This window comes from Primulina tabacum, chromosome 1 (genome assembly GCF_025594145.1).
Source record: "Primulina tabacum isolate GXHZ01 chromosome 1, ASM2559414v2, whole genome shotgun sequence".
In the NCBI taxonomy this organism is placed as follows: domain Eukaryota; kingdom Viridiplantae; phylum Streptophyta; class Magnoliopsida; order Lamiales; family Gesneriaceae; genus Primulina; species Primulina tabacum.
Genome location: NC_134550.1, coordinates 15085194 through 15102215, shown reverse-complemented (window position 1 = coordinate 15102215; position 17022 = coordinate 15085194).

The window sequence follows — 17022 nt, the reverse complement described above, 5'->3', positions numbered from 1 at the left end:
CATATAAGTTCATTGTTCCCTCAAAAAACAGATCCCCCACACATCATATATCATTTGTCACAGTCAGTTAACATCCCTCAAAATATTTTCCTTTTAAAATCATAAAATAGCATAACTTTCCAAAAATTGCATTTAAAACAGTAGAAATTGCACAGCTTTACCATAAACAATAAAATAACATATTTTCATGAAAATCATCATTTTAAATCATAAAATATCATTTAACATTCATTATGATCCTTCGGAACGCTGCCAAGCTTTTACGTATTTTCGTAAGTGTAAAATTATCGTTTTACCCCTAGACGTAAAAATTCTCGAATTTATCTTTTTCTCACTTTTAATGACATGGGATTATTCAAAATAATTATTTAAACTTAAATCTAATTTTCCATAATTATTAAGCTTAAATTTAGGCGTTTCAATTAATTCTTTAATTAACGTTTCGTGAAGCGATTAAATCCCTAATAAATTCAAACTCGTTATTTCCTTCCCAAATTTTAAACATAACATTTTTGTAACATATTCTACCTTTGTGAGCCATGAACCACACCCGTGGACCCATGGTTCCAATTTTAGTTCATAAAACTCGAAATATGACCCTTGCTTGAACCACCCGAGCCAACTCCATATTTACTCGAGCCATGGTCGAGCCACCTCGAGCCAAACCAGACCCTAACCAACCCTGGACCATGCTCAGAGCCAACCAAGCCCATCCTAGACCCTTAGACTAACGCACGACCCATCTGGAACCAGACAGCATCCGCGCGCACTTGCTTTCATTATCCCATGCTTTGCTCTAGCCAGCCGCCAGCCTAGCTGCACCAGCCCCTGGCTTAGCCCTTGCCCAACTTCCTTATACCCTAAAGGACACACCTAGCCCAAGCCACAGCAGCGAGCCCCCATGGCAGCTGCTGCACCAGCACTCGCCTGGGGGAGAGTCCCACTTCACGTGAACTTGCCCTAGCCCTCCTAGGACTCTTTTTAGGACCTAATGATGACCATTAAAAGCCCTCCCCGAGACCTGGTCGAGCCCCATGAACCCATGCACCCTAGCCTCCCCTTGAACCATGAACCAACAAATAAAAACCCTCAGCCTTTCTTTGATTCCTTGCCCACGGTTCCAGCTTATTTCCCTTAAATTTTTATCATGTTTTGTTCATATTTCATTCATAAAACATCCTATTTTTGCATCGTACTCTTTGGATTTAAAAACGTTTTTAAAACAAGCGTAAAATCATCGTATTTTTGAAAATAAACGTTTTACTGTAAAAGATATCAAATACCTATATTTTTCATAAATAAACAATTAAATCATGCATAATATGATTTGTATGTTTAAAAGAGTTTAGGAACGTGCCTTTGCGTTTATAACGCTCGAATATATGATCGTTTTGCGAGGGTGCGATGTTGGATGGCTGGACGACAAAGAACACAAGCCTTTTATTCCTTCCTATTTTCGAAAATATTGAAATGTGTGTATGGTGAATTTGGCTGCTACTAGGTGAAGGATTATGGTGTTTAAAAGGCCTAGGTAGCTTATTCATACATTTAATTACATGTTAATGGGATTTGGTTTTGGGCTTGCAAGCTTAAGGGTAATTGGACCTTCTTTAAATAATTAAATTGGGCCTTCTTTAAATAATTGAATTGGGCCCAATAACACTTATTTAATTAAAACATAAAAGTTTATAAAATTAATTTCTCAAAAATAATATTTTTGATATTTTAAAACTCCTTGTTTGCCCAAAACCGGCTTCCCGTGAAAAATCGAGCTCGACTCGTAAAATAATTCGAACTCCAACAATTTTAGGAAAATTAAATCATTTTTAAATCATATTATGAAGCCTTGCCATTAATTTAAAGAAAATTACATATTTTTGTCTCGGTCGTCCCCGGTCTCCTTCCCCGGCCTATTATCAAATATTCGAGTAAAATCCTTAATTTCATGTAATCATGTCCTATTATCATTTAATCATGCAATCATACATTTAATCATATACTAAACATCATGCTAGCATTTAAAATCAATTAAACAAAACAATTTAAGCAACTAAGACAAATTTGCATACATGAAGTTTACGTAGGTTGGTTTTTTGGACGTTATAGTGCTCACCTGCATCATTCACACCTAGTGAGTCTAAAGACGCAACACACCTGAATCGTTATAACAAATACATATACAAAACTTGTAACAATGAAAAGTACTGTAATTAATTGTAATGCCCGAGAAATTTATTACTATAATATGAAATGATTTATTGATAATTGATGTGATTATAGACGGAAAGGAACAGACCAGGAAAGACGAAAGAAGACTTGAATTATGTTCGAGGACTGAACCCCTCGCGCATATGCGCGACCGGACAGGGCGCATATGCGCGAGAAAGGCAGAGAACCTTGCGCATATGCGCCGGGGGACGACGCGCATATGCGCGAGCTGCAGAGAAGAAAATCGCTGAGACCACTAGGTCTCGCGCATATTCGCCGAGGGAGGTCGCGCATATGCGTGAGACGTGCAGATTCATCTGTTGACAAAGGCTTCAACAAGACGTAAGTTTTCTTATGTTTTGATATGATTTGAAAATCTGATATGAGAGGAATCATGATATGATTAATATATGATGTTCTCGAGATATTAGACATCGTATAATCGAAACCGGATTGAAGAACAGATACCGTATGAAATTGTTATCATTTTCAGGATTGATTGGATTGAGAATATACAGATTTGATATTGGACTCGTATTTGTTGATCGATTATCAGTTGAGATTGATATCGGTTGATATTTGTATTGCTGGGTATATTGAGATTGTGCGGTTATGCCGTTGAAACAGAATTAGATTGAGTTCTGATTATATCCATTATTGATTTGGGTTGTATATCGATATTGTATTCCTCGATATTCTCATTCTCAGATTGAGTATTGACAGATTTGAATTCGACAATTCGACTTCGTCAGACCGATAAAAGAAAGGTATAAATAAATGTTGAACCGGGAAGATACAACTCGAGTTAGATCGGACTTGAGTTTCCCAAAATCACATACTTTACTTTATTGCATTGATATTTGCAATACATAAGATTGATATGCTTAGTCTATTGATTTATAGCAAAGCATGTATTGAGTCATGTGCCTAGTCTTTGGCAGAACCGCCAAGTCACTGGACTTTTGGCGTATCGATGGGCTTAGGAGTAGATCGACTATTAATGCAGAAATTCGATACAGAATGCCAAAGTCTAAGAATAAGAACGTACCACCATCTAGCTGGGATAGTAGGTGGGAGAACGTTGCGTTCTTATTTGATCGGGATCCCTAGATTAGAGATGAGTCGAGTCTGAGATGATGAGTCCAGAGTTTGATTTACAGTTCCATATCGATTCATGTTTTTCATATTATGATACATGTTATTGGTATCTATTTCATGATTTTATATCTTTTTATATGATGGATTGTATATGTTGTTTATACTGGGAATGTATTTCTTACCGGAGTTATCCGGCTGTTGTTGTGTTTGTATGTGTGCATGACAACAGGTGGGACAGGATCAGGGTCAAGACGAGGATGAGAGATCAAGATTAGCGTCGGAGATCTGGACTTAGAAGTAGATTGGCTTTCAACACTTGATGTTTAGTTGTTGAACCTTAGTTTGATTGAACATTTGTTGTACAAGACTTGTACTTTACTTTCGATGTTTATATCAGATTGATTATCTTATGTTCCGTACTTATGTATTTAAAAAAAAATTTAGAACCAGATTAATCAATTGATCCTAACGATGATTAAGAAGACGAATTAGATTATGGTCCCCACATCAGGTGGTATCAGAGCAGTAGGTTCCTTAGACTGAGATAGAAGCTAGTGAGCGGGGTAGATTGAGTTTTCTTTCCTGCTTTTGCTATGCTTGCAAGTTTTACTTCTTTGAAATGCATGTTTACCTGAATATCTGATATTATTGGAAACATGTGTTGTTGAGAATGAGTCAGAACCTGATTCTTGATCAGCAGTAAGATGATCAGAAGAGGATTAAAACAGAATTGTTGTATCTGGTTACTAACCCTTTTAATAATCAGATATGCCTCCTCGAAGAGTCCTAGAACAGGTTAGTACCTCGACTAATCCGATGGATGTCATAGCAACTCCGATGGAAACGTTACTGAAGAGGTTTCAGTCGTTCAAACTGCTGACTTTAAAGGGCACAGAGAATTCTGTTGAGTGTGAGAGTTGGCTCGATGAGATTGAGATGCTGTTTGATTCACTAGATTATACAGATGAGCATCGTGTCAGACTGATTAAGAACCAGTTGCATGATGTTGCGAAGAATTGGTGGCTCACGACAAAGATGGCTTTGGAGCACCGAGGTACAGTCATTACTTGGAAGATCTTCAAGACTGAATTTTATCAAAGATTTTTCCCAGTGTCGTACAGGAAAGACAAGGGAGCAGAGTTTGCTAATCTGAGATAGGGTCAACTGAATATTGAAGAATATGTGGCCAAGTTCTCTACCTTGTTACGATTTGCTCTACACGTGGCTGAGAATGACGAAGCCGTTGCTGATCAGTTTATCAATGGGTTGAATCCTGAGATCTTCACACTAGTGAATGCTGGGAGACCGAATAACTTTGCTGATGCCTTGAACAGTGCAAAAGGAGCTGAAGCTGGCCTGATTAGGCATAAAGGAGCTTCGTATGTCGCCCCAGCACCGAAACAGCAACAACCTCACACTCAACCTCACCAACCACCTCCCAGATTTGAGAGTGGCAGTAGCAGCATCGAAAAGAAAGATTATATGAAAACCAGAGGGAGACAGTTCAAGAGGCCTGGTATTAGTTCCTCTAGCTCCAGTGGTTCTAGACAGAGTTATACCGGAGCTTATTGCAGAACTTGCGGAGGGAGACATCTCACAGAGCAATGCCAAGGAGTATCTGGTAGTTGCAATATCTGCAGACAGCAGGGACATTTTGCTAGAGTATGTCCACAGAGAGGTTCCCAGAGATCCCAGGGAGCACAATAATCTGGATCAGTGGCTCAGACTGATAGACGATCATCTGCTTGTTCACTCCTTCCATCCACCACCGACTACTACTCCATCACAGCAGAGGCCAGGAGAAAGCCAGATGGTTAGCAAGACTCCGAAACAGCGGGCCAGAGTATTTGCTTTGACTGAAAAACAGGCACAGGAAGCACCAAATGATGTTGTTGCGGGTAACTGTTCTCTTTGTGGTTATCCTGCTTACGTATTGATTGATACGGGTGCATCCCGTACATTTATTTCTGAGCAGTTTGCATTGATTAATGCATTGCCTGTTGAGTCATTATCATATGTAGTATCTGTCTCTTCACCTTTGGGGAGAGGTCTTGCATCAGTGACGTCTGTTAGACATTGTATGATATAGTATGACGGGCATGAGATTGAGTTAAATTGTATTGTACTTGAGTTGTCTGATTTTGACTGCATTATTGGTATTGATATGCTGACCAAGTACAGAGCTACCGTAGATTGTTTCCAGAAGATTGTGAGATTCAGACCTGAGATGGCTGATGAATGGAAATTTTAGGTAAGGGTTCTAGATCGAGAATTTTTTTGATATCTGCATATTATTACAGAAAGGAGCAGAGGGATTCCTTGATATCCAGTTGACGTACTGAAATCGAGTCCATCATTGGCTGATTTGCCAGTGGTATATGAGTTTGTTGATGTCTTCCCAGATGAGATTCCGGGTTTACCTCCGATTTGAGAGATAGACTCCAGCATTGAATTGGTACCAGGTACATTTCCGATTTCTAAAGCTCCGTACAGAATGAAACCGATTGAACTTAAAGAATTTAAAGATCAGTTAGAAGATTTACTGGCCAAGGGTTACAATCAGACCGAGTGTTTCTCCTTGGGATGCTCCAGTACTGTTTGTTAGGAATAAGGACGGTTCAATGAGACTCTGTATTGACTACCGTCAACTGAACAAGGCTACGGTAAAGAACAAATATCATTTGCCTCGTATTGATGATTTATTTGATCAGTTTCAGGGATCTTCTGTATATTCCAAGATCGATCTGAGATCTGGATATCATCAGCTGAGAGTCAGAGATTCTGATATATCGAAAACATATTTCAGAACCAGGTATGGCCATTATGAGTTTATAGTCATGCCATTTGGTTTAACAAATGCTCCAGCTGTATTCATGAGATTGATGAACCGTGTATTTCAGAAGTATCTTGATGATTTCGTGATTATATTTATCGATGATATTCTGATTTACTCCAAGAATATGATTGATCATGCTGAGCATCTGAGAACTATATTAAGAATGTTGAGGGCTGAGAAATTGTATGCCAAGCTGTCGAAATGTGAATTCTGGCTGAAACAAGTTTTATTTTTGGGGCATATTATATCTGGAAATGGTATTTCTGTTGATTCCAGTAAAGTTGAGGCAGTGATCAGTTGGCCTAGATTAACATCAGTGCCAGAGATACGCAGTTTTATGGGTCTAGCATGCCACTATCGACGATTTATTAAAGATTTTTCCAGTATTGCTAAGCCGATTACTCAGTTGACTCAGAAGAATGCACCATTTGTATGGTCTGAAGAATGTGAATCCAGCTTTCTCGAATTGAAGAAAAGATTGACCAGTGCTCCAGTGTTGAGTATCCCGTCAGGTACTGGTGATTTTGTTGTTTATTGTGATGCTTCTCATAGAGGATTGGGTTGTGTTTTGATGCACTGGGGACATGTGATTGCCTATGCCTCGAGACAATTGAAGCCACATGAGTTCGCTACCCAATTCATGATCTTGAATTTACATCCATCGTATTTGCATTGAAGATTTGGCGACACTATCTATACGGTGAGAAGTTTGAGATTTATTCTGATCATTAGAGTCTGAAATATATGTTTTCACAGTCAGAATTGAATATGAGGCAACGAAGATGGCTTGATTTATTGAAAGATTTTGATTGTGAAATCAAATACTATCCGGTGAAGTCTAATGCAGCAGCTGATGCACTGAGTCGAAATGTATGTTTTTTGTCCCTATAGACGATTGGTGTTTCAAACTTGATTGAAGATTGCTGTTTGTCTGTATTAGCATTTGAAACAGATAGTAGACCGTTGAAATTTTATACTGTTCAAGTTGAACCAGGGCTGATTTTGAGAATTAAAGAAGCTCAGAAAGTTTATCAGAATGTTCAGAACTCGATTTCGATGGTCAGAACAGGGCATCGATCAGAGTATCATGTACGTGATAGTGTACTGTATATGAATAATCTTCTTGTTGTGACAGATGTTTCAGAATTGAAACGACGGATATTGTCAGAAGCGCACATTATTCGATTCAGTATTCATCATGGTGGCAAAAAAATGTATAACGATTTGAAAAGACAGTTTTGGTGGAAACAGATGAAAGCTGATATTTCAAAGTTTGTATCAAAATGTCTGATTTCCAACAGGTAATAGCCGAAAGAAAGAAACCAGGAGGTTTATTACATAGCTTGTCTATTCCTGAATGGAAATGGGATCACATTTCTATGAAATTTGTGACGAAGCTACCGCGATCCTCCCGAGGTTGTGATGCGATTTGGGTCGTGATTGACAGATTGACCAAATCCGCATGCTTTATTCCGTACAAGATGACGTACAGACATGACCAGATGGCAGAGATTTATGTCAGATAAGTGGTCAGATTGCATGGAGTGCCGAAGTCGATTGTATCAGACCATGATCCTCGGCTTACTTCGCACTTTTGGCACAGTTTGCAGCAAGCTCTAGGTACGAAATTAAATCTGAGTACCTCATATCATCCACAGACTGACAGACAGTCAGAGCGGACTATCCAGACATTGTAAGATATACTTAGAGTTGTAGTGCTAGATTTTGGCACTAGTTGGCAAGAATCTTTGCCACTTTGTGAGTTCTCGTATAACAATAGCTATCAGACGAGTATAGAGATGGCTCCGTTTGAAGCGTTGTATGGCAAGAAGTGCATATCCCCTCTTTAATTGGATAATATTTTTGAGGTACCTGAGATTGGACCTGATATGATTAGAGATATGACTGAGAAAGTGAAACTGATTCAGAAGAGAATGAAGAAAGCTCAAGATAGACAGGCCAAATATGCCAATGTTCGTCATCGACCGTTGGTATTTGAGGCAGAAGACAGAGTATTCCTGAAGATTTCTCCTTTCAGAGGCATTGTCAGATTTGGCAAGAAAGGGAAATTGTCTCCGCGATATATCGGTCCTTACGAGATTCTCGAGAAGATAGGAGATCATGCCTATCGACTCACCTTACTTCCTTCTTTATCTGGAATACATGATGTCATTCATGTATCTTTATTGCGGAAGTATCTTCCTGATGCATCTCATATTCTTCAGCAAGACGAGGCCGAGATTGACGAGACACTGAGTTATTTTGAAAAGCCGATCCAGATTCTTGATCGTAAAGAAAAGTAACTCAGGACGAAGACTATTCCGCTTATGAAAGTTCAGTGGAGTCGTCATGGCATTGAAGAAGCTACCTCGGAGACTGAATTAGATATGAGACAGAAATTCCCAGAATTATTTCACTGATGTGAGTTTTCTTGTTCAACTTCTGTTATACATTTATTATTGTATCTGATTGGCTATCGGATTTGATTGCTTGTGATTTCGAGGACGAAATCAGATCTTAGAGGGGGAGAAATGTAATGTCCGAGAAATTTATTACTATAATCTGAATGGATTTATTGATAATTGATGTGATTATAGACGGAAAGGAACAGACCAGGAAAGACGAAAGAAGACTTGAATTATGTGCGAGGACTGAACCCCTCGCGCATATGCGCGACCGGACAGGGCGCATATGCGCGAGGTAGGCAGAGAACCTTGCGCATATGCGCGACCTAGGACCCGCGCATATGCGCGAGTATGGCAAAGAACCTCGCACGTATGCGCCGGGGGATGACGCGCATATGCGCGAGTTGCAGAGAAGAAAAGCGCCGAGACAAGTAGGTCTCGCGCATATGCGCGGAGTGAGGTCGCGCATATGCGCGAGATGTGCAGATTGAAGAATGAGCCACTTGTCCTGGGGCATGCATGATATATATATATCAACAAGCAATTTCATTTCCCTCAGAAGAAAAGGAGGAAGAAACCGAGATCCAAGGGAGAATTGAGCTTTTATATGCTAGAAATTTGATTGTGCGAGATTCTCCTGTCCGATTTTCAATCTGACCTCAGTACGTGTTCCTATTGACAAAGGCTTTAACAAGACGTAAGTTTTCTTATGTTTTGATATGATTTGAAAATATGATATGAGAGGAATCGTGATATGATTAATATATGATGTTCTTGAGATATTAGACATCGTATAATCGAAACCGGATTGAAGAACAGATACCGTATGAAATTGTTATCATTTTCAGAATTGATTGGATTGAGAATATACAGATTTGATATTGGACTCGTATTTTTTGATCGATTATGATTTGAGATTGATATCGGTTGATATTTGTATTGCTGGGTATATTGAGATTGTGCGGTTATGCCGTTGAAACAGAAATAGATTGAGTTCTGATTATATCCAGTATTGATTTGAGTTGTATATTTATATTGTACTCCTCGATATTGTCATTGCCATATTGAGTATTGACAGATAAAAATTCGAGACTTTGACTTCGTCAGACCGAGAAAAGAAAGGTATAAATCAATGTTGAACCAGGAAGATATAACTCGAGTTAGATCGGACTTGAGTTTCCCAAAACCACATACTTTACTTTATTGCATTGATGTTTGCAATTCACGAGATAATATGCTTAGTCTATTGATTTATAGCAAAGCATGTATTGAGTCATGGGCGGATGTGCCTAGTCTTTGACAGAACCGCCAAGTCACTGGACTTTTGGCGTATCGATGGGCTTAGGAGTAGATCGACTATTAATGCAGAAATTTGATACAGAATGCCAAAGTCTGGGAATAAGAACGTACCACCATCTAGCTGGGATAGTAGGTGGGAGAATATTGCGTTCTTATTCGACCGGGATCCTAGATTAGAGATGAGTGAAGTCTGATATGATGAGTCCAGAGTTTGATTTACAGTTCTATATCGATTCATGTTTTTCAGATAATGATACATGTTATTGGTATCTGTTTCATGCTTTTATATCTGTTTATATGATGGCATGTATACGTTGTTTATACCGGGAATGTATTTCTTACCGGAGTTATCCGGCTATTGTTGTGTTTGTATGTGTGCATGACAATAGGTGGGACAGGATCAGGGTCAAGACGAGGATGAGAGATCAAGATTAGCGTGGAGATCCGGACTTAGAAGTAGATTGGCTTTCAACACTCTATGTTTAGTTGTTGAACCTTAGTTTGATTTGAACATTTGTTGTACAAGACTTTTACTTTACTTTCGATGTTTATATCAGATTGATTATCTTACGTTCCGCACTTATGTATTTTTTAAAAAAAATTTAGACCCTGATTAATCAATTGATCCTAACGATTATTAAGAAGACGAATTAGGTTCGGGTCCCTACATTAACATACATGTCATGATCTTAAAAATACAAACGTGAACTTATCGTATAATAGCAGAAGTGTCAAAACATGTCTCATCGTATCAGCATATACGTATACATTTTCTTTGATTGAATTCAGATAATTAGTTGTGACTTTCGTATCAGTTCTATTCGATGGATGTATTTACGTGTAACAGTGATACCCGGTGACAGGGACATCAGCGATAGTTTTACCCATCCACTGAGTCTTGACCTTACATGTCATCGTATTATTGTGTTCATGTTCGTATTAGTTACAACCAACTCCCATCTTTCAAAAACTTGTCCACATATTCATCACCTGTAAAATCATGCATATATATAAATTTACTTAAAACCAAGCATGCAACGTATTTTTCATATTTACGTAAAAAATCATATACGTGATAACATTAACATTTAAAAACCTGTCAAATTGTGATCAGGGCGCTGCCAGAATTAAAAATTCGACCCGGGTGCAAAATGATCATTTTTCCCATAGAAACCCTAAATGACCATTTTACCCCTGGACCTTAAAATTTCAACACGTAGCCTACCAAACTTCTTAAAACGCCTCAAAAGATATTAATAAGCATTTCTTAGACGTATACTCGAGCCCGTTCCAAAACTTATACGATTTGTTTTAGAACCTGGACCGAGGTCCCAGTTTTAACCCGAATCAACTCGAAACTTAACTAAATTTCTTCCAACATAAAACGTGACTTGAACCAACAAAAACAGCTCCTAAACCACTTATTTCAGACCCCTTAGGACCTATGAACCACGCCTGGAAGAGTGCTGGAGTTCCTATACATGCATACCCGAAACACTAGTGCACCAAGCTTTCAATATTTCGATCCTAGACCTAACTAACTCGATCAAGCCTTGAACCAATGTCACCTAGAACCAAGGTCAGACCGAGGGCGCCCTACTGGACCAACCCTAACCGCGCCTACAGCTCCATGTGCTCGGTCGTGCATGAGTTACTCGACACAAGCCAAAACCCGATTCCCTTAAGTCATGCACCACGATCGACCCCTAAGTTGTGACCAACCGCGGTTGAGCCATCATGGATCACGTCTCAGACCCCTTAGGGTCTGCACCATGGCTCGGTTTGACTCCCCAACAGCCAATCCTCTCCACCTTGTCCGATCTAGCCACAAACACCCCATATATGCCCTAGGTTCGATCGGCCCTCATCATAGTTCAACCAAACCTCGACTCCAGCCCTTAAATACCTTAACCTTTTACGTGTTCGGTCACTTAAAAACGTAGATCAGCACCCCTTACACAACAATTCAAGAAAACTTGAGTATGTAACAAAAAGATGCACTTTTCATGTCAAAGCTTTGCAAAAACGATCACACGTGCTACATCCAATTATTTATCATGCAAATACATATACATCAGCATATAAATGGCGTGAATGATGAGAAAAAGGGTTACTGGCGTGTCTTTGCATTTAAACGCTCGAAAACTCGAAGATCTACGTGTAGAACGTGCACCGGAGAGGCGGGGGATGATTTTTGTTGAAAGCTTTGGTGAAATTCGAAGATGGCTGCTGAAGTACTTTGAAAAATTCTGCTCCTATGGGAGAGGGGTGGCCGAGGGCAGTGATGTAGGTTTAGGTTTTGATTAGGTAGTGTTTAAGTAGGGAAATTATGCATAAATGGGGCCTACAATAAAAATTAAATGGATTAAAAAGGTTTTTAGCCTATTAAGATATAAAATAAACTCATCAAACCCAATAACACTCTCGAAAAATATTTCATTTATGTACGTTTTTTAAAATATTGTCTGAACCCTCAAAAAGTGCCCCGACTCGCTAAATTTTGTGTATCGGTTCAAAATATGACCCGGCGAGTAAAAATACTCTATCAAGCCCCATTTTCAAAAATCACACTTAAATACACCATATATTAAATAATTATTTAATAAAAATATTTTTCCTAATTATCTGCGGTCTCCGTTTCTCGTTTGATGGCGAAATGCAACTTAAAATCCTAATGCATGAAACTTTAACAAACAATGAAAAAACACCTAACCATGCAATAATCATGCATTAAATGCATAAAAATCATTAAACGCATTTTTTTAAAATAAAAACCCTAGATTGCATGCAGTCAGATTACGTAGTTCGAATTTCCTAGACCTTACAATACCGACACTTGATCAACTCCTTGAGGAATGACACTCAACTCTCTAAAGAAATTCATCATCCAAATAGACTCCTTTACTGCAGAATAAAGGTAGAATCAGTATAATCTTCAAATTTTAATCCTCCACTCTCATAAACTATGAACAAATTCTTTGTTCTACTTAAGTACTTAAGAATATTCTTCACGGGTTTCCAATGCAATGGACCAGAATTCGACTGATTAATATTTTTGAGATTTTGACAAATTAATAGATTTAATTTGTGAAATAGATAATTAATAAAAATATTATGCTACTCGGTAGAATATTGTGACAAAATTTTTTATAATTAGATCGTTAAGTTGAGTTTTACAAAAAAATCAACTTTAGTAAATTTTGGAAATAAGTTTGTTATTCGACTTATTTTATCATTGTTAGGTTGAGTAGATTAAAGTGATTGTTTTAATGTTGTTCAAGTGGGTATAAGTATGTTACAATAACATATAACAATAACATATAAATTATATTTTTAAATATATTTATGTATTGTTATGGTTTCTTAATGTGATTATGTGATTTATATGAGTTTGATAAATGCCTCGTTGATTATATGTTTATTTATATTACATATTCTGGCATTTAGTTTAAGACATGATATTATGACATACATGTTGAGCCTTATCATTCTTCTTAATCGTTTTCCTATTGTATTTTATTCCTGACACACGTGATTATTATTTTGAAGTTATCCATGAGACCGAAAATATGATTTTCTATTTCTCGATGCATTTTATGTGTGATATGCTCTTGAAATCTGGACATTATATGTGTTCTTTATTGTACATTTATGTTGTATCATTATCAGCTGTATGGAGGCCGAGACGTGAGTGTTTGTTTGGATACAGTAACATCATACCTCGCATATTTGGCAGGACAGTTTAGCTGCAAGACGATGTAGATACTTAGCAGATCAAATCCGATGTTCAATGCCGGTTTATGACTCTTTGTGGATAGATTCTTAGCAGATCAAATCCGATGTTAAGAGAATGTTTTTGGAAAAAAAAACAAACAAGTCAGGCCATTAAATATGAGTCTCCCGCACTCTCTTTGATAATACTACTTGGGGACAATAAGCTAGGAGTTTCGGTAGGTAGTTGTTATAAATCCGATCGAAATGGGTTGTTGAATATTTATAATCACCAAAGTCTTCTAGGAAAAATATTTTTACAAATATAAAGAAGGAAGACGTAAAATGATTATACCACCTTTAAACTTCCATTAACAACTTAGCTGTCTCATATTAACAAATTAGTTGTCTCATTTCTATTCAGCTTTGCAAATTACTTGAACTCTGCCAAAAATATTCCTAGTATCATTATAGTTCACGCAAGTGTGCAAGTCCTTTTCAGTGCATAATTTACCTTTGCTGATTTGCATCTATGACAAATTCAGGTAAATTTTGTTAGTATTGTTTGTTAACCCGATCCAGTCAGCCGAATATTTTGTGTAGGTATTTATTCATCACCCTCTAAACAATTAGTTGATCCTGATATCCAATTTCATTATAGGTATTTGTAAGCGACTATTTTTTTTTAATTTCATTTTTCCTTTTATTATATATCAACACGTAAAATAACCGTTGGGATTATAAAAGTTGAATATGATTAATAATATCCAAAACGAAAATACAATTATTAATTAGTAATTCTTGCAGCCGCACTCCGGTTGTCATCGGTGCTATATTCATGAGAAATGGCAATTTCCAAAAGCTGCAAAACATCAACATAAAAACAAAATTAGGTTATCCTAAAAAATGTATAATATATATAATATTACTAAAAAATTTATGTTATTATGAACCAAATACTATGTATGATAATTTACACACTAGAATTTAACATAACACTAAATCCCATAATAAAAATTGGACCATCAAATAATTTGAACTCAAGAATTTTCCAATTCACTTACACGAAAAGTTTGTACATTGTGAATGCGGTGTTAATACCAAAGTTTAAATAACTAAAAAAGATAAATGTTATATAAGTTAAGGATATTATTATCATTTTACTAAAAATTAAGTTTAGAAATAATTTTTCTCTAAACACTCAAATTTTAGTTTGTATTATCTTTAGATTTTTTTCTTTAAATAATTCATATTGTTGCTTCTCACCTACTTCGAAATAATTTCTAAAAGAATCACTTTAAAACAAAAAAAAAAAAACTGTCCAAAACACTCTCTTTATATGACAATGAATACAATAACTAAATAGAGAGAGAAATTTGTTTCCTTACATGGATCTCGAAATACTCTCATTCCAAGTCCCGGCACACATTCGTGCATCACACGATAGTAGGAATTGAGAACGAATGATGCATGAAACCGCACTTTGTTGGGTGCATAGCACATACCCCTTGGCTTGATCGGCCCACAATTTACATCCGAGGCGCATTTGTATGTCATGAAGTCTAGCAATTGACGGTTGGTGGCGTCGGGAGACACCACACACCATATACTTGACTGAATTTTTTTTAAAATAATTATTTTTATTAATACAATTGAACGAAAATCACATATTTTACTCTAGTTTTTTGGGTAATATTAATTTTATGAAATCAATAATCAAGAATTTTATGCATATCTACGAGTTTTTGGAGTAGATGTATTCAAGGTGAAATATTCATTAAACAATAGCAACTTACTCGTCCTTCGGCGCCGTGACATCTCCGTGCAGCGACGACGAAAAAGATTGAAACTAAAAGCAAATATATATTTATCTTTGTCATTTTTCTTATCTGGTTTTGTTGTGTAAAGTATTGCGAATTATATAGTAGATGTGAAGTTAAAAGATATAAACCTTATCGAATATGTGAATCCGAAATAAGTAATATTATATTTCTATGAATAAGGTTTTTACTTATTTGTAAATATCTAAAAAATTTATTCATTATATATCAAAAAATTTTTACTTAGTTAAGCTTGATTACAGAATCTCATGCACACATTCACATATGAAAAAGTTAAAAACCTTATAATATAAAATATGATCGATTATATTATAAATTTAGAAACAATATACGAATTAATTAGTCCACGATTACTAAAATCGATTTTCTGGTGAAATTTGCAACAAAATTATTTCTTTTTATTGGAATTACATCCTCTTCTATAATGTATTAATATTGCCTGAAATAGTACACCCAATATATATAGCAGAAGAATAAATCCTAATTAATCTTCATTATGATCGAAATCTTTCCGGCTAATTGAGAGATAATCAAAGATTAATTGTATAATTGAATTTACTTTTGAATAAGATATTTAAAATATTTGAATAATGTTAAAGATATGATCAACATTTACATCAATTATATAATGAGATTTTGTATTCAATATATAACGAGAATAGTTACTAAATTATATAATGAGATTTACGCCAAAAATCTAAGGCAAAAACTTGTGTGAGACGGCCTCACCGGTCGTATTTGTGAGACAGATATTTATTTGGGTCATCCATGAAAAAGCATTACTTTTTATGCTAATAGTATTACTTTTTATTGTGAATATGGATAGGATTGACATGTCTCACAGATTAAGATCCGTGAGACGTCTCACATGAGACCCACTCAAAATCTAAATAACCACCTAAACCGCGTAAAAAATTTATTTAATTAAAATGATTTATTAATGCATTAAAATTGATCGAGCTTTTTTACACTATAAAATAATAAATAAATAAATAAAAACAAATGCACGAATCAAGTTATAACATAACTTATGAATACGAGTAACGTTATCATAGACTGTGTTAAATAATTTCTAATTTTCTTAGCAAACTTCAACATAAAGTGAGATATATCTGATTTAACTATGAAAAATTTATGAAACTCAAGATCAAATAACACCAAGAAACAAGTATGCAGGAAATTGGAAAATCAAATGTTTGATAAATATGTTGTGATTTCGGATTTAATACTTAACTTCGACAATTGATTCATACTTTTTGACGATACTTCCTAATTTATTAACATACTTTTTTAAGGTATGCTAAATTAATTCGACATTATGAACTAATTAAATACCTTTAATTATTTATTATTGGTGATTGCGTGAACATTTCTTGAAATCTCTTAACTTTCGACCCATTGGATTATCATCATCAACATATATCCAATTACATACTTCTATGAAAATTGCAGATCCACATACTATATATGTTATTGTGAGTTTTCTTCTTTCGAAATCAATTACAATATAACATAATGAATAAATTAGATACGCTTCAACAATTCAACTAAAATCAATAACATAATCAATGACAAACTTCCTTTGAATGAAGACACATCACACGTCGTAGCACTACCTTGAAAG